The following is an 18526-nucleotide window of genomic DNA, read 5'->3' on the forward strand; positions in this document are numbered from 1 at the left end:
AAACAGAACACATAATAACTAATCTAAAAGACTATTTACAGTGGAAATGTGGTTGAAAAAGAATGTGTAACAAAATGGCTGCTGAAAGGCGGTCATTTAAATAAATCAAAATGGCGGAACACCTTTTGTTCTTGAAGAACAAAAGACCATGCGATCTTGAAGGTCTATGTGTTGTAGGAAGCCAGATTAAAGTACATTTCATGTGGATTAGTGTGTGAGCAAATCAAATGAGTTATAGTTAATTTACATGTACAACTTCAAGTCTGTAGAGCAACATTAATCATACAACTTCAAATGATCTAGCTACACAAAATATCCCAACAAACATACTTAAACACATAACAGGTCAACACCATAGATTAAAGCTTAACAACTTGTTCTTGCTTACTAACTGCCCAGAGTACTGTACCACAGAGTCCAGAGTTGAAAGGGGGAAGCAGAAATCCTTTTGAAGAAGAATCAGCACCTGGTTGGGTTTTGGTGGTCCCAGAGTTATTTGCTGTTGTTGGCTCCAGAAGCTTGGTGATGGTCTCTGTGATTATATCCAGTATAGATCACAGGCAGGAAACTTAGGTGGTGGGCCCAAGCTTGGTTTGGGCCTTCCCTTAGAGCTGGGGAGAGCGGGAGATGGCCTGGTCTTCTGGAGTGTAAGCCAGCAGCGGTGCTGACCCTCCCAGGGAGTCGAGGAGAAGAGAGAGAGAAGGGATGGCTGCAGGAGGCTTTTGTGTCTCAACCTGGAAGTTGTATTTCCTGTTGGTATTAGCCAATGAGACGCCTTTAGGTATCTGCAGATACCTGTGGGGGGTGGGGGTCGTTTGTCTTTGTTTGGGGAACAAAGAGGGACCTCCATCTTGAAGCATGGAGAGAATTTGTTGACACAATTCTCACTGCATTCAGTCATTAATCCAAATGAAACTTGTGGAGTAGCTGTGACCCCTACATGTGTTTTAAACTTATTAACCTCCTCCACATTGATTGGCTCCCGGTCTGTTTGTAGATGAAGATTCTCCTCACTCACTACGGTAAATGGGGCAATAAAATCAATCAATCAATACATGCAAACATTATGGATTTCTCACCATGAAATCAACATGAAAACAATTCAGTAAATCAGTAAATTTTAATCTGTCAATCAGCCTGGTGTCACATCTCACTCGCAGTAGCAGGTAATACTAACTACAAGAAGGAAAGTTCAACACATAACTCATATCCACAGTATATAAGGATTCATACATTGTATCTAATCAAAAAATGCACTCATAACTCGCACATTGACAAAATGTGAAAATTTTACTCAATGAAATAAAATGTCTTTTTTCATCTCTCCTCCCTCCCAGTTGGTCAAGCAGCTCTGGACTGAGACAGAGAAAGGAAAGGAAACTGACAATCAACTGAATGAGCTGCTGGTCAAGAATGAGCAGGTTTTCTTTATATTCTCCACATGACATTTTTTGTTGAGACCAAGGTGATCAAACTAACTATGAAGGCAATTCTAAGACACTTAAACTGAAATTGGACTCTCAATGTAACACAAATGAGTGTGATAGAAAATTCTAGCTCACAAACAGACCGGGAGCCTTGAATAATCAATGAACATACGGTAAACAAGTTCAAAAGACATATAAAGTGGGATTTTAATTATTTAAACAGCTGCCTTTTCAGATTACTTCACATGACATGCCAGAAGATGGAGTCAGTGTGGACTGCATAATATAATGTATACATACTGCTCACATATCTCACATCTCACTACCAATTACAGGTTAAATACACATATTAATCACTAAAGAGTAACATTCTTCCAGTACGCAGGAAGATCATTTCAGCTCCGAGCTCATGTTCACAGTAAATATAAGATTCCATATATTGTATATAATAAATATGTGCATTAATAACTCACACATTGATGTAATGTGAATTTTAAGTCAATGAAATAAAATGTCTTTCTTCATCTCTCCTCTCTCAACAGTTGGAAAAGCAGCTCTCGACTGAGAAAGAAAAAGGAATGAAACATCAGAATGAGGTAACTTTTTCCCTAGCAGCTCTCCTGTTTTTACAGCAAATTTGGTTTCTCTATGTTCTGTATTGTATTGTTAATATACCTAAAGGCTGACATAGAATTTTCCCCCAAAAAACCTTTAAATAGGTAATAAATCACAACCTCCAACTGATCAGAAACCTTTTTCCTCCAGACCAGGATATTTTGTTTACTAAATTAAATACTAAATTAAACAAACCTCTCCGGCCTTCTCCAACAATGCCCTAGGCCCTTTCACCTCAAACATCCGGCCTTCTGTCAGAAATCTTGGAGTGATTTTTGACAGTGCCTTCAGGTTGGAGCAGCAGGTTAGTGCAGTAGTGAGGAGAAGCTTTTTCCACCTGAGAACACTAGCCAAGACCAAAACCTACCTGCCTTGGAGGGACTTCGAGAGAGCTATCCGTGCCTTCATCACATCTCAACTGGACTACTGTAACGCCCTCTACACCAGCATGGATCAATTGCAGCTTCGCCGCCTGCAGTTGGTCCAGAACTTCGCCGCCAGACTCCTCACCTGCACTAAAAAACACGATCACATCACCCCGGTCCTCCATCGCTCCACTGGCTCCCCATCCGTCACCGCATTGACTATAAACTTCTTCTAACTGTTTACTAATCCCTCCATGGTCTGGCCCCTACATACAGTGGGGAGTATTTGATACACTGCAAATTTTTCAGGTTTTCCCAGAAGTCTGTAATTTCTATCATAGGTACTCTTCAACTGTGAGTGATGGAATCTAAAACAAAAATCCAGAAAATCACATTGTATGATTTTTAAATAATTAATTTCCATTTTATTGCATGAAATAAGTATTTGATACATCAGAAAAACAGAACTTAATATTTGGTACAGAAACCTTTGTTTGCAATTACAGAGATCAGACGTTTCCTGTAGTTCTTGACCAGGTTTGCACACACTGCAGCAGGGATTTTGGCCCACTCCTCCATACAGATCTCCTCCAGAGCCTTCAGGTTTCGGGGCTGTCGCTGGGCCACACAGACTTTAAGCTCCCTCCAAAGATTTTCTATTGGATTCAGGTCTGGAGACTGGCTAGGCCACTCCAGGACCTTGAGATGTTTCCTACGGAGCCACTCCTTAGTTGCCCTGGCTGTGTGTTTTGGGTCGTTGTCATGCTGGAAGACCCAGCCACGACCCATCTTCAATGCTCATACTGAGGGAAGGAGGTTGTTGGCCAAGATCTCACGATACATGGCCCCATCCATCCTTCCCTCAATACGGTGCAGTCGTCCTGTCCCCTTTGCAGAAAAGCATCCCCAAAGAATGATGTTTCCGCCGCCATGTTTCACGGTTGGGATGGTGTTCTTGGGGTTGTACTCATCATTCTTCTTCCTCCAAACACGACGAGTGGAGTTTAAACCAAAAAGTTCTATTTTTGTCTCATCAGACCACATGACCTTCTCCCATTCCTCCTCTGGATCATCCAGATGGTCATTTGCAAACTTCAGACGGGCCTTGACATGCGTTGGCTTGAGCAAGGACACCTTGCGTGCACTGCAGGATTTTAATCCTTGACGGCGTCGTGTATTACTGATGGTTTTCTTTGACACTGTGGTCCCAGCTCTATTCAGGTCATTGACCAGGTCCTGCCGTGTAGTTCTGGGCTCATTCCTCACCTTCCTCATGATCACTGATGCCCCACGAGGTGAGATCTTGCATGACTGAGGGAGATTGACCGTTGTCTTGAATTTCTTCCATTTTCTAATAATTGCACCAACAGTTGTTGCCTTCTCACCAAGCTGCTTGCCTATTGTCCTGTAGCCCATCCCAGCCTTGTGCAGGTCTACAATTTTATCCCTGATCTCCTTACACAGCTCTCTGGTCTTGGGCATTGTGGAGAGGCTGGAGTCTGGTTGATTGAGTGTGTGGACAGGTGTCTTTTATACAGGTAACGAGTTCAAACAGGTGTAGTTAATGCAGGTAATGAGTGGAGAATAGGAGGGCTTCTTAAAGAAGAACTAACAGGTCTGTGAGAGCCAAAATTCTTACTGGTTGATAGATGATCAAATACTTATGTCATGCAATAAAATACAAATTAATTATTTAAAAATCATCTACTGCGATTTTCTGGATTTTTGTTTTAGATTCCATCACTCACAGTTGAAGAGTACCTATGATAGAAATTACAGACTTTTACATACTTTGCAAGTGGGAAAATCTGAAAAATCAGCAGTGTATCAAATACTTGTTCTCTCCACTGTACCTGTCTGACCTCCTGCACCACCACACCCCTCCAGAGCTGCTGTTGGAGGTGCCCTGGTCCAGATTAAAAACAAGGGTCGATGGGGCCTTCTCAGTAGCAGCCCCCAGACTCTGGAACTGCCTCCCCCTCCACATCCGTGCAGCGCAGTCCCTAGATGTTTTTAAATCACACTTAAAAACCCACCTCTTTTCTCTTGCCTTCAATTAAAGGTTTCCTCCAGCAAGTGCTAGGGAATAGTGTCCCTTAGTAATCCCTCAGTGCCTTTAAACTTATCCCTTCTTTTTATTTTAACTCTTGCAGGCAATGTCTTTTAACCATTTTTTTGTTTTTGTTTTTGTTTCTTTCACCTTTGTCAATCCTGTATTTTATTGCACTTTATGCAATTTTATGTGAAGCACTTTGGTGCGGCTCAGCCTCCTGTAAATGCGCTATAGAGATTGATTGATTGATTGATTGATTGATTGATTGATTGATTGACACAATGCCTCTCTTCTTCTGTCTTTCAGTCCCAGTGGAACAAATTCTTCGGAGAAAGAAGTTCCAAAAGGAAAAATGCTGAGAGAGAACCGGAGAGCCTCATGGACCCTGAGGTCAAGGTTCTAGCTTCTTCTTCTTTTTTTTTATCTCATTTTCTTTTAATCTTCTCAATATTAATATTTCCCTGATAAAGTTGTCAAGAAAACTCAGATTTATGATCTCCACACTTAACAGTCAATAATGAGAGTTAATTATATTGTCCTGTGAGATTAAAATGATAAAAATTAGACTTTGTTTTGCTGAATCCTCTGGATGATGCTTACTTTGGAACAGATTACACAAATTATAATTATTCACATTTATTTCCATGGCTGTTGCAAAAACAATTGTACTGAAAAATAAAAACATAAAGGTAAATATATATAGATATAATAAACATTGTTTTCCACTTAGGGATTCTCTCTCACTTCCAACAGTAAACTAAAGATCAATATTCATCTGTCTGTCTGTTAACTAGTTCATTGTGATGTCTTCCCAGGTATATGCAACAAGATGTGAAGTCCAGGAGTTTGAGAATTCTCAACCCAAAGAGCAGGACAACAGTCAGAGCTCAGCCACAGGACCTGTCATTGTGGATGAGATCGGCAAATGTGGCAAATATATTCGTCTCAAAAACACATCTGATAAGGTAATTTTTGTGTGTGGATCAACACAGTACGTGTTCTTTATAAGTGTGTTCAATTTGTGAAGCAATATGTTAACCAAGTTTATCCAGGGATATTCCTAATAGGCTGCACAAGATAAGATAACACTCTGCTGTTACGTCTTGTTTTCATCTGTGAACAAAATATATCCAAAAAAAGAAAAGAGGTTGCTCTTTTAATCGGACAACTTTGTTCTTCAGGAATTAGATTCAACATGGCAGCTTCTAATTGTTCCTTCATGTCAGAGGAAACAGCCGATCAGTCATCAATCTCCTGTTTAGAGCATTAACTTTTTTTTTTTTCAAAAGAACAAAACCACTTCAAGCGAATGCAAAAAATGTTTCTGCATATTTTTGAAAGTTTTATCGAATTTTGGTGTTTCTATCAAGCTTACCTCATGAGAATCTTCAAAATTCAAAGAGAAATAGTATCTTTTATTTCTAAGTCTCTGTGTGATTCTCCCTCCTGCAGGACAAGCCAATGGAAGGATGGCAATTACATACGCAGGTCAAGGACAGAACACCCATTATCTACACATTTCATCAATCATTCAAACTCAGATCTGGAAACACTTACACTGTGAGTCTTTTTTAAATTCTAAATGTATATTGTTTTGCCTCTTTTTATTCTGTACCATGGCAGTGTTGTTGAGTTTTATATGCAATAAAACAAAAATAACAATAATTATCTTACATATAATAGTTATTTTTATTATGTAATAATTCTGCTACTAAGTCTGTGGCATTATTTTACAGATATCTGTGCCAGGTTATGGAACTCATCATAATCCTGTTGACCTGGAGTGGGCGGAGCTGAAGCCCTGTAGCCTTGGAGACAAAGTGCAGGTCTCTCTCATCAGCAACACTGAAGAGATCCAACATCAACTGAGTTCATAAACACAAACAAATCAATCTATAAGTTTCCCCTTCAGCTCATCATATTTCTTTGCTCATTGCAATGAAAGAAATCTGCTTTCATCATCAGGAACAGCGTGACTCAAATCCTCCTGTAAAGTAGAAATGCTCAGTAAACATGATGATACAACACTCCTTAAAATTAGACCTTTTATGAACATTAAATCAAACATTATTACATATTTCTTTGCTCCTTTTAATGAAAGAAATCTGCTTTCATCATCAGGAACAGCGTGACTCAGATCCTCCTGTAAAGTAGAAATGCTCAGTAAACATGATGATACAACACTCCTTAAAATTAGACCTTTTATGAACATTAAATCAAACATTATTACATATTTCTTTGCTCCTTTTAATGAAAGAAATCTGCTTTCATCATCAGGAACAGCGTGACTCAGATCCTCCTGTAATGTAGAATGCTCAGTAAACATGATGATACAACACTCTTTAAAATTAGACCTTTTTATGAACATTAAATAAAACATTATTACATATTTCTTTTTGTAGTATATTAATAATTCAAACCACATGTTTTTGAAACATTCAGAAAAGTCAGCATTTGCTTTATTGATATTGAATTTATGTATGAATTTCTAAAAATACAAAAAAAATAGTTTTATAGTTTATTACAAATGTTCATATGAAACCTTGAATATTAAATTGTTTTGAAAATTCTTACAATTTTTTTGTATTCTGTATTTTATACTGCTTGTAATTCAGTTTTTACTGTCAATGTAAAACGCCATACATTGTTTTTTCGATCATAAAGAGATTAAAATAAACAATTGTTTATATTAAATTTTAAATGTATTAATTTATTAGTAGTCCTGTTAGCCCCATGAAGACCTTTTTGCATGATTTTTTTTCTTTTGGAGGCTGTAGCATACTCAATTTGAAGACTACGTGTACATTGCTAACAACCATGCCATCATACATTGTCTGGAGGGGGGTGAAATAATGATAATAAACAAAGTTTATATTTTATGTTTAGGCAAATTTCCTTGTGACCTCTGACTTCAAGAATTAAAATGGGTTCTATGGGTACCCACAAGTCTCCTTTTTATTTAGTCACATATAGTTTGAGGCAGAAGCCACACAGTTTTTCCCTGGTAGGTAAATGTGTTATTCTTCGGCTATGATAGTTGAATATTTCTGCATACTGGGCTCCCTAAACAGTCTGTGAGTTGGATATGACACTTGGATTCAATGAGCCCAATTTTTTTCATTGTGATGATGTTTGTCCCAATAGCAGCATTTTATTGCAGTGAAATTTTTTGACACTTGACCTGACTGTTTAAAATAGCCTGTTGTGACCTTATGAGACATTGAAAGCTATTGACTTCAGAAAGCTACACCATGTTCTGAATCCTGCTACACCTTAATGAATTCATTTTTATAACAGATTTATAACCACAACATTTGACACACTGAGTTGCATTATTATTATTATTCAGGTTCTGGCTTTTTAGATGATGTACACCATTTATAAGTGACATCTACTGTTGACCTGCTATTTCCCCCTAAAAATCCACTGCACACAACCCCAATCTTGTTGACAAATGGGCAGAATGACAAAAGGTTAATTAAAACATGTTGCAATACAAATTGACTGTAAATTCTGCAACACCAGAAGAGCCCCTGGCCCTCCCTCTTCGTCACAGCCAGGGGCTGGGGGGAAGTATACAAAGCACACAAAGTCAGCTTCCTGCAGAGCAGTATCCACTTTCAGTTTTTGTAATAGATGGAGAAACACCGTACACATCAGCCTCCATATCAATAAAAAATGAGCAAAAAAGAACAATAATTGGAGATTTTTAAACGTCTTCTTCTCCGGCATAATTTAACCTAGACACTCCATTTAAACTTTAAACAGTAGACACAAGTCTTGTGTATTGGTGTATTAATCCACGTTTCGATAGGTCATATAGTTTTTTATCAATCCCTGTTCAATGACCATGATCATTTTTGGAGAAATTCTGAGATTATAATGGGTGTGTATTGCACGGAATGTTCGTGTCACTGTGTGTGACATCATCGCCAGAGTGTAGAGGGGGAGAATAAATTGTCAAAAAATATATTTGAAAACTGCGCTCCAGGCCGCGAATTCCACTCTACAGAAATAATTTATACATAGAAATGTAGGAAAATTTGTCTTCTCCCTCACAATCCACTGGTAAAGCTGTCAGAGTTATAGTTTGGGCGTAGGACGCACAGATGCGCCACCAACACGCACCAACACGCACCAACAGCTTCATTGGCTCCCATATTAAAAACACAGGAAGATTTCTAAAAAAAAGGGAGATGTAAAAGTGTTTTTACATCGCTCTAACAAAGCTATTTTTTTCATTTTTCTTAAAAAAAAACTTATGTAGACGTTCAGGAAGAACTCAGGACGCTCAAAGTGAAGTCGGATCAATGATAGGTATTATGGTTTTAGCCAAAAATGCTTTCTGTTCGTGGCCATAAATTCCAGTCTGTCCACCTCTGGCTGCTGTCACTCTTTCATTAACAGGTGTCAGTTAATTCTGTTGATTGCTTTGATCTGATTGCCTTTGATCTTTGATGTGATTACAGTTACAGATACACACACACACACACACACACACACACACATGCGAGTAAGCACGCACTCTCCTCACACATGCATACACATGCTTCAAACACACACACACACACACACACACACACACAGGTAACTTTATGTGATTTTAATTACACACACACACACACACACACACAGACACACATTTTGAGGTTAAAGGGCATAGTTTGAAATCTCTGAAGAATCTCATCATAGTGTACACACACCGGCAGTAGCCCCCGTGGCCCTTTCAGAATTTCCCCAGAGGAAATTTTCGAGTTTAAGTATGCTAACTGATTTCATAGGAGATTACGTTGGTTTAGATTAGTCTGGATTTTCTGCATCACCTGACTAATGCTAAATTAATAAACAGTGTGTCATAAAATCAAAATTTCAGACACATACATACATACACACACACACACACACACACACACACTTTTTATGTATGTATGTACAAAAGATCATCCCTTTGTGCATGTTTCTGCCGCACGTGTGAATTCCCACACTGCCGCGGTCCTTGAATGCACCGCATGCGCACTGATCGGCTCAGAGCAAACATCGGCTGAACGATCTGCAGTGTGTGCGTCTATTGAGCCGTGAGTTATGATGTTACTTCTGTTTTATATTCTGTTGATGTTTGTGTTGATTCATCAGTCTCTTCTGATGACTTTGCGGTAGTTTTTGCTGTCAGTTTGTGAAATGTGACAACCAATTAGCCGCTAAGAAGTGATTTGGAGCTATCCGCTAACTAGCAATAGCCTGAACGTGTTATGTTGCTATATTGTGAATTTCTGTTGATCATACATTGCATACAGAATGCTAATTGAACAGTGACAGTGAATGTCACTCTTATGTTGCATCTAAGCCTGTAGCTTAATGCTCATTTTGGTTTAATTGATTAATGCTGATTTGAATTATCTTGAGCTGTATTTCATATGTTAGCTGGTTAGAGATATCTAGCTCAGTACATTTTATGCTTAAGTTATACTTTATTTTCTAATCAGTCTGTATTGTTGTGTTTGTATTGCAGCAACCACACACTCACACCCAAATGCCGATAAAAGCCTTTATTAAAGGACTCTGCCTCTTATTAATGCCCTGAGTTGAACATTACAACAGTGTCCTGACCCGACACCCTGAAGCGATTGCTGCCTAAAGCCCGATTTCCACCGGGCGCGTTACTGCAGCGTCACGTCAGCGTCGCGTATGACGTTGCAAATAGGTAACACTCTAATCAATGAGAGCATTTCCACCGGGCGCGTAGCGTAACGTTACTGCAGCGTCGCGTCGCGTCAGCGTCTCTACACGAGCATTAGGTAGGACTTCTATTTCTCCGCGAGACGCTGCCAAATCGCGTGAATCTCAACAGAGCAGATCGCACCAGACAGGAAGTCCGACTCAGAATAAGCGTAAAACACTTCCGCCCCTTTCAAAATAAAACACAATACGCAGTTCATGCAGCCTAAAACTACTTCACATCAACATTATGTTATGACCGGGGCACCAGATCAGCAATCAATCAATCAATCAATCAATCCAAGGGTCTCAGAGGATCGGCGACACGGACGACAAGAGACTGATTGTTGAAGTGGAACATCATACAGTCATTTATGACATAAGATATTGTTTTTATAAGGATAGATGGTCAGATCAACATATCTTTCACCTCAGAGAAGCAAAGTAAGTTGTTTTTTGTTGTTGTTTATTTTATACACACAGTTTATCCATAGACTGTATAAATAGAGTTTAAAGTTTATCACGGGATCTTGCGGTCTCCCGTATGGTCAGGATTATCGCGTGATCTCGTTATCTCGCGTGTATACGGCCGGCTCGCTAAGCTGACGTGCTGCTGCAGTAACGCGTCCGGTGGAAATCCCCAGTAAGATCGCCTAAGATCCTCATACAGTCAGTCTGTCATACAATGTGTATATATATATATATATATAATGTGTATGTATATATATATATATGCATATCACTTTTCCTGTTTTAGGTCCATTAGGATTACCAAAATTATTTCTATTTGCTAAATTCCAGAATAATGAGAGAAGGATTTTTTAAGACAGTTTTTTATTACTTTCTTCAAAGTCAGAAGTTTACATACACTAACATTATTATGCCTTGAAACAATTTGGGAAAGCCCAGATGATGCTGTCATGTCTTTGGAAGCTTCTGATAGGTTCATTGACAACATTAGAGTTAATTCGAGACACACCTGTGGAGGTATTTTAAGGCACACCTGAAACACACTGCTTCTTTGTGTAACATCATGGGAAAGTCAAAAGAAATCAACCAAGATATCAGGAAGAGAATTGTGGACTTGCACAAGTCTGGTTCATCCTTGGGTGCAATTTCCAGATGCCCGAAGGTTCCACATTCATCTGTTCAAATAATTATAGCCAAGTATAAACACCATGGGAATGTCCAGCCATCATACCGCTCAGGAAGGAGACGGGTTCTGTGTCCCAGAGATGAACGTGCTTTGGTCCAAAATGTGCATATCAACCCAAGAACAAAAGCAAAAGACCTTATGAAGATGCTGGCTGAAGCTGGTAAAAGTCTGTTATTATCCACAGTGAAACGAGTCCTGAGACATGGGCCACTCTGCCAGGAAGAAGCCATTACTCCAAAAGAAACATAAAACAGCCAGATTACAGTTTTGTCAGACCACAGGACATGTCAAAAATTAAGGTCTTTGTCCCTGTGTGCATTTGCAAACTGTAACCCCCCCCCCCCCCCCCCCCCCCACCCCCCACCCCCCTTGCAGTAATGCAACATACCTACCAATTACCTCCTGAACTCTTTGTATTATTAGTGCTGCTGGTAGTTTTGATTGCACCTATAATATTTTATACCCAGATCAGTAACCTAGCAACAGGCTCAAAGTTCAGATGTTTATAAAGTTGAGCTGATCTTACTGATCTTCGTTATGGGAACAGAAGAGAATCACCATTCTCTGTTTAAAGTTAACTAATGAATGAATTAATGCTTTCTTCAACTTTAGACTTCAATTCACAGATGTACTGGATCTTAACCATGATGCCAACAGTCTTCTAGTGGAATTCACTAGTCATTTTATTACCAAAATGGTCACAAATTATTAATGATTTACAGCTTTTGTCTGTGCTGTTTGATGAACTGACTATCGTGATCGTCAGGAAACAGGTATGTTGCCTTTTTGAATTTTAATTGTGTTCATTCTATATGTTTCAACCTCTACTAAAATAGATTATCACCTTCTAGTATAAAAGAAGGTCTTCTTTTAGACCACAAACATAGTTTATGAGAGTAATAAAGTTTTTTTACAGCCTTTGTGTTTGTGGAAACGTATCCATATGTCAAATGTATTTCAATTGAATGGTAATAGTTAATCAAACCGCTTATGTATATTATATCAAATGCACAGTCCGTTAAAAAAAATGCGGGAAGTCTGATTTCGTATCAGTCAAAGTAACAGTCAATAATACTGAAATTTAGGGGGTTTCATTCACAACACAAAGACAACACTGATAAGGAAAGACTCAATAACTTATTATGAATAACTATCAATTCAATCACTTCTTTACACTGTATCACTTGTTCACTTTCAGGGCTGCAGGATGTTTTACCAGAAGAACAAACTGTCTCTTCACTCTCCACTTAGTGTTTTAGTTTTCCATCTGCTACTAACACACTCTTGTAGAGGTAAGTCACACACCAAGCCGCCCTGAACTCACAAGTCTTTCCCATTGTTCCTTTTCTTTCTCTCCTTGGACTTTATAAAACAAGGATTGTAGCCCAATGGGCCAGCCTTTACCCTCTCTGGTCTAGTCGTAATTTCTTGAACCCAGAAATGTTGAGTACCCTAAAGTTTTATTGCAGAAATGTCATCTATAGGCCTAATGGATGAAAATTATCTTGGTTGCTAAAAGTTGCACTTTGGGCAATTTGCCAATAAGCCAATAAAGTCAAGACACCACAGGTGAATAGGGTAAAAAAAAATAAAAATAATAGATATCACCATGAAACTTTCTCAGTTGATTACTTATGTTAAGATGAGAAAAAAATGTATTGCATGTTTTTTGTATTTTAATGCTTACATATGCAAATGAGGCCATAACTCATCAAATATGCGCTCATTTGCACAACAGACAAAATCAGATCGTTTGATAAAGTCATGCTCAAAATATTTTTTCCAAGAGTAAACATGTATACTTGGGGGTCTGAGTTGAGTCTGCTATCTGTTGCCCCTAAAGTTTTAGAGTGAAATTGACCTCTGTGTGTGTATTTGTCCAGATTACATTGAAAAAAAGTTTACATTCTTTAAGGAATGAATAATGCATATCATTTATTGACTAAATATTCAATTTCTCTCAAAATGCTACAAATAAAGAACTTACAAGTATCCATATCTATTTTCTTTCCAGGTGACTCTCAGGTAATTGGTCCTAGTCAGTCAATAGTAGCAGGAGTTGGTGATGACATCATTTTGCCATGTTACCTGAAACCTGCGATGGATCTGACTACAGCTACGATAGAGTGGAGGAGGTCTGACCTCGAGCCAACATTAGTCCATGTGTGGCGTTCTGGTCGGGACATTGAGTATGTAAAAAATCCTTCGTACAGCAGAAGAACTTCACTGTTCACTGAAGAACTGAAGAGAGGAAACCTTTCACTGAAACTCTCCAACGTACAACTCACCGATCAGGCAACATATGAATGTGACATCCCACTACAGCATAAACAGTCTTCTGCTAGGCTCGTTGTTGGTAAGTAAACATGTAGTTAGTGTGGTTAGATTGGTGCAGTGCAGTGTTTATCATCTTTAGCAACATTTAATTATTTCACAATTTATTATGTATTTACTGACATCTGATCCCTTTGGTTTTGAACAGCCTAGGTCAAAAACAGGCTTCATTTCACAATGAAACAGCCAACTGAGGAATACTCAAATATGTTAAACTGATCAAATTCAAAGATTTATTATGTAACTAGTTACAAGCACAAGTAATTTCTGCCTGATGCACCTCTGACGGTGCCATTGTGCCAGCTGCAGGTCATCAGCCAGGAGCCACCCTTCGCTGATGTTTTGCTCCTTTAATCCCTGAACATGTTGAGGTGGTGGAGCAGCTGCAGGGATGCGGCTCAGTTGGTAGAGTTGGTTGGCCCCCAACCGAAGGGTTGGTGGTTCGATCCCTGACCGTCGCAGCCTACATGCCAAAGTATCCTTGAGCAAGATACTGAACCCCAAATTGCTCCTGATGCTGTGTTCATCGGTGTGTGAATGAATTCCCAATGGTAGCAGGTGGCACCGTTTAGGGTAGCCTCTGCCACCAGTATGAATGCGTGGGTGAATGAGCGCAGTCTGTAGTGTAAAGCGCTTTGAGTGCTCGCAAAGCGACTAGAAAAGCGCTATATAAGTGCAGGTCCATTTACCATTTCCCTACCGCCCCCTGCTGCTGGCTAGGATCCATGCTTTCCCCACGCTTTATATTTGCTGAGCCAGAAGCTCCCTTGTTCTGTCTCCTCTGCCAGGTCTTTCACAACCTTCTTCATGTTGGTGCCTTTCATCATGAGAGACTTTAGGAGCTGCTGGGTGGATGTTCCACTGTAACCTCTGTGGTGGGTTAAGGTTACACTGGATAGATGAACACCCTCCACCCAGCTTGTGAACACACAGCTGCCAGCCCTGAATACTTCTCCTTCTTTCTCTCAAAGCCAGCCTCCTACCCCCTTTTAGGAACTTCAACTGGCGATTGAGGTTGGCTGCCATGGTGCATTCAGCTCGAGATTACATTAAAAACCACTCCATGTTGCTGCTTTTAGCTTCATCCTTTGCTTTCACATCACTCAGCCTGTGTGCCTCAAAGATTTCAGGAGCAGGATCTGGTCAATCCTGCCTTGCAGCTGGGAAGAATGTGCTATCAGCTTGGGTTGTGGGTCGCAGAGTTGGGATTTGAGCCAGACCAGAGGTGCAGGTTCTGCAGGGGACTGGGAAGGGTATCGTTAGTGGTCCTGTTAGGAACCTGAACCGTGCCTGGTTTCCGCCCATGGAACTGTCCTGTTGAGCCTCCCAGATTATCCATCTCCTTTGGTGGTGTGGACCCACAGCTCTGATTTAATATCACTCTTACATTTTCACCACTTCAGAGTTCTTCCCTTCTTAGTGGCTTTAGACCACATCTGGTTGCAGAAAGTCAACCATCTTTTTTAGCTTGAGCTTTGGTGTTTTGGACAGTCGGCTCAGGTGAGGCTCTCAGGTCAAACACAAGCCTCACCTTCAAGTTTGCAGTTTTACAGTCCAGGGTCGAGAATGAGAAATTTTCTGAATATTCGCAATTGCAAATATATATGTATGTTATGTCATCAAATGTTTTCCTTTCACTGATAAAACATTATTTCCATTTGCTTAGTATCAGGTGATGTCCCCTCCCCAGCCATCAGTTTAGCAGGAATTGACATCAACAGAGCAGGTGTGATTCTCCAGTGTCAGTCCCAAAGCTGGTATCCAGAGCCTGAGGTGTTGTGGCTGGACGGTGAGGGAAAGCTCCTCTCTGCTGGACCTACAGAGACAGTCAGAGGTCCTGATGACCTCTATACTGTCAGCAGCAGAGTGACTGTGGAGAAGAGACACAACAACAGCTTCACCTGTAGAGTCCACCAGAAGAACAAGAACCACACTAGAGAGACACAATTCACTGTTCCAGGTAGAAATAAGCTCTTTTTCAACAATGATCTCTGTTTTAGCTTCAAAGAGCAAATGTCAACTTGTCTGTGAATGTCATGTTATTGTTTGTTTTATCATTTCAGATGGTTTCTTTATTGTCCAGTCCAGTTCTGCTCCCATTATAATTGGTTTGGCTGTTAGTCTGGCAGTTTTGACCATCCTGTTTGTCCTGTTACTTTTCTTTTTTGTGAAAAAATGGAAACAGAGGCAACAACTATCCAGTAAGTCACAAATAAAGTCACAAATAAATTGCAGTATTTATTCTCAGAGGTTTTATGTGGAATAGTGACTTGACTGAAATGTCTCATTCTGTATCATATGATACCTTTGTTCAATCCAAATGTCTTCAATGCCTTCTATCTTTTTAAATAGTAACCAAGACAAGCGACAGGGATGGACCTGAAGAAGGAGAAAAGAATAACTTCTCTGAAACTAACAAAAGTGAAGATCAGCTCACTGAAGACGAAAGAGAGAGAGAGAGGCTCATGGCAGCTGATTCAGTGCAAATGCAGGTTTTCAAAGAGGAAGGAGAAGAAAATACCAAGCATGTAAGAAACGAGAATTTGATTTTCTCAAATCAAGAGGAATAGACAACAAGAGCAGCTACTGGCAGGAAGAGAAATAAATCTGATCAACAGTTAGAAAAGCATCAGACTAAAAGACACGGGCTGTTTAAACTTATGCTGCATGAATAGCTGATATTTCTCTACTGCCATGTGTCATTGTTCAAAAGATATGTCTCTTTATTTCTCTCTCCTCCCAGTCTGAAGACAAACGAGCTGCTGCCTCTGATCTGTCTCTGGTCACAGATGAGGATCACTGGGGGGTGGAGGTTGTGAAAGAAGAGGATATACCTAATAAGGTGAAGGTGACTGAGAACGATCAGTCTCTTCTGCTAGAGGTGAAGTAATAGATGATCAAAGACTAAAGACATCTGCACTGAGAAGCTCCTAGCAGCTGTGCACATGTGTTAAATGTACACAGACTGTAAATAAGATGGTGTAGATAGTGTTATTAAATGAACATGTTTGACTTTATTTCTCTCTCTTCACTTCAAGTTGGGGGCAAACCGAGCTGCAGCAGCCCAGTCCTCCTGGTTATCTTGGGTAAGTGGTGACAGTATAAGAATAATATTAGAAAAGGCAATTTGTTTTTATTTATACTGCACATATCACAAATCTGTACTTGCCTGAAGTAGCTTTGTACTTAATAACAAGTTGCCCTAATATATAAAATATATCATAATATATAAATAAAATATAAAATAACCTCCCTCCCCATTGTTTCGATGCAACTAATAGACAACATGAAAGCCTCAAGTGGCCAATCAGGGAATTGCATATTTATTTTGCAAATTCAGTGTTGGATTTATTTTTTAGCCCAGAGGTTGCTGTAAGATTGCTAGAAGTTATTCATCTTTTCCTAATCTTTATCCTTCCCTGTCTTTTCTTAGCTACGAGGAGATAACAAGACGCAGACGGTTAGTTTGTATTTTTCTTCATTTAACTGTTGACTCTTTTCCAGATCCGTCGTCGGAGCCGTTACGCACCCATTATAATCAATGTGTGTGATTCCACCGACTGCAGATCCGCTGCGTAATGAGTCCGACGACGCATGGCCATCCGACAGCCCTTCTATTTTTGTCGGACGACGGAGCACGGCGCATAAATTCAGCACAGAACAGATCGTTCGGGACAGGAAGTCATGCACAGACACAAAATAAAACATCCGGCATATTTTCAAAATAAAATACCTCGGGTTCACGGCGGATCGTATTTCATAACTTGAAGACCTGAAATCAACAGGTTAGAGGTTTTCACTCGTCTTTTCACCCCACTGACACCGCTCACTCCGCTTGTTGTAAACAAACAGAGATCGCTAAGGCTTGTTAACAAGAGGCTCTTGTTAACAAGCCGGACGACCTCGTTAGCGCTCGTTAAGATGGAGTCGCTGGATTTGTCTCCAGTCATTACACTGACTGTCACTGACAATAAAGGGTTCATTCATTCATTCATTCATTCATTCATCATTCATTCATTCATTAACGAGGATATGTTGATTATCTTCCAGTTATATCAATTGATTAGGCGTGAATTCGCGAGATCTCATGCGTCCTCGGGACTCTGCTGTCCGCAACAGCTCCGACACAGACGGATCCGGTGGGTGTTGACGGACTGCGGAGATACGCGGCCGTTGCGAACGGACCCCTTTCGGAGTCATTACGCATCCAGTGGAATCCCGGGGTTAGTCTCTAAAGAGTCAGATTTGTTTTTAGTAGTTGGTGAAGACCAAAAACGAGTGAATTATGGAGTGTTTCAGATTATATTCAACCATGGAGTACCTTCCTGTCATGTCTTAGTGTTTGTCTTTCATATTTAATTAAAGTAAGGGTCTCTCATCTTTTCTCTCTGTCTAGGTGGATAAACTATCAGCTGATAACAAGAAGCTCCAAGAGGAGAAGCAGCAGCTGACAAAGGAGCTGGAGAAGGTCTTTTATTGATATTGACCCTCAGAACACCGTTAGGGTAGTGATTCCAGGTCGTGGGCCACTTGTCATGTAGTACCACCTGGGCACCACACAAGAACCAAAGATTGTGACCAATGATTTCTGCATTTTCTCAATGTTGTACTTATTTCTGATATACATTGTCAGTTTTTCTTTGCTGCCTCATAGGGTCAGCCCCCCCCCCACTCCCCTCCCTTTAGACTTACTTTTGATGATGGAGGCTGTGCTGCTTATAAAGTCAACATTATTCATATATAAAGATTTAGCCACCAGGTTCTACAGCAACATGAATGTGACTACTGAAACATATCATCAGTTCAAAATTATTTTTGTAAGACATTTTTAAAAGTCATTTTGAGCTCCTGGAGCCCAGGA

At 39.9% G+C, this 18526-nt stretch overlaps 1 long non-coding RNA gene and 1 pseudogene across 1 annotated transcript; one reads left to right on the top strand and one right to left on the bottom strand.

Moving 5' to 3' along the window:
• The window catches only part of LOC131989060 (zinc finger protein 208-like), a 403618-nt pseudogene that overhangs the window by 296834 nt on the left and 88258 nt on the right, over nt 1-18526 (bottom strand).
• LOC131989113 (uncharacterized) lies at nt 15515-16116 on the top strand. The gene is made up of 3 exons (XR_009395930.1): nt 15515-15625; nt 15729-15866; nt 16018-16116. It is a non-coding gene; the product is annotated as an uncharacterized LOC131989113 (long non-coding RNA).

This window comes from Centropristis striata, chromosome 17, assembly GCF_030273125.1.
Source record: "Centropristis striata isolate RG_2023a ecotype Rhode Island chromosome 17, C.striata_1.0, whole genome shotgun sequence".
Classification (NCBI taxonomy): domain Eukaryota; kingdom Metazoa; phylum Chordata; class Actinopteri; order Perciformes; family Serranidae; genus Centropristis; species Centropristis striata.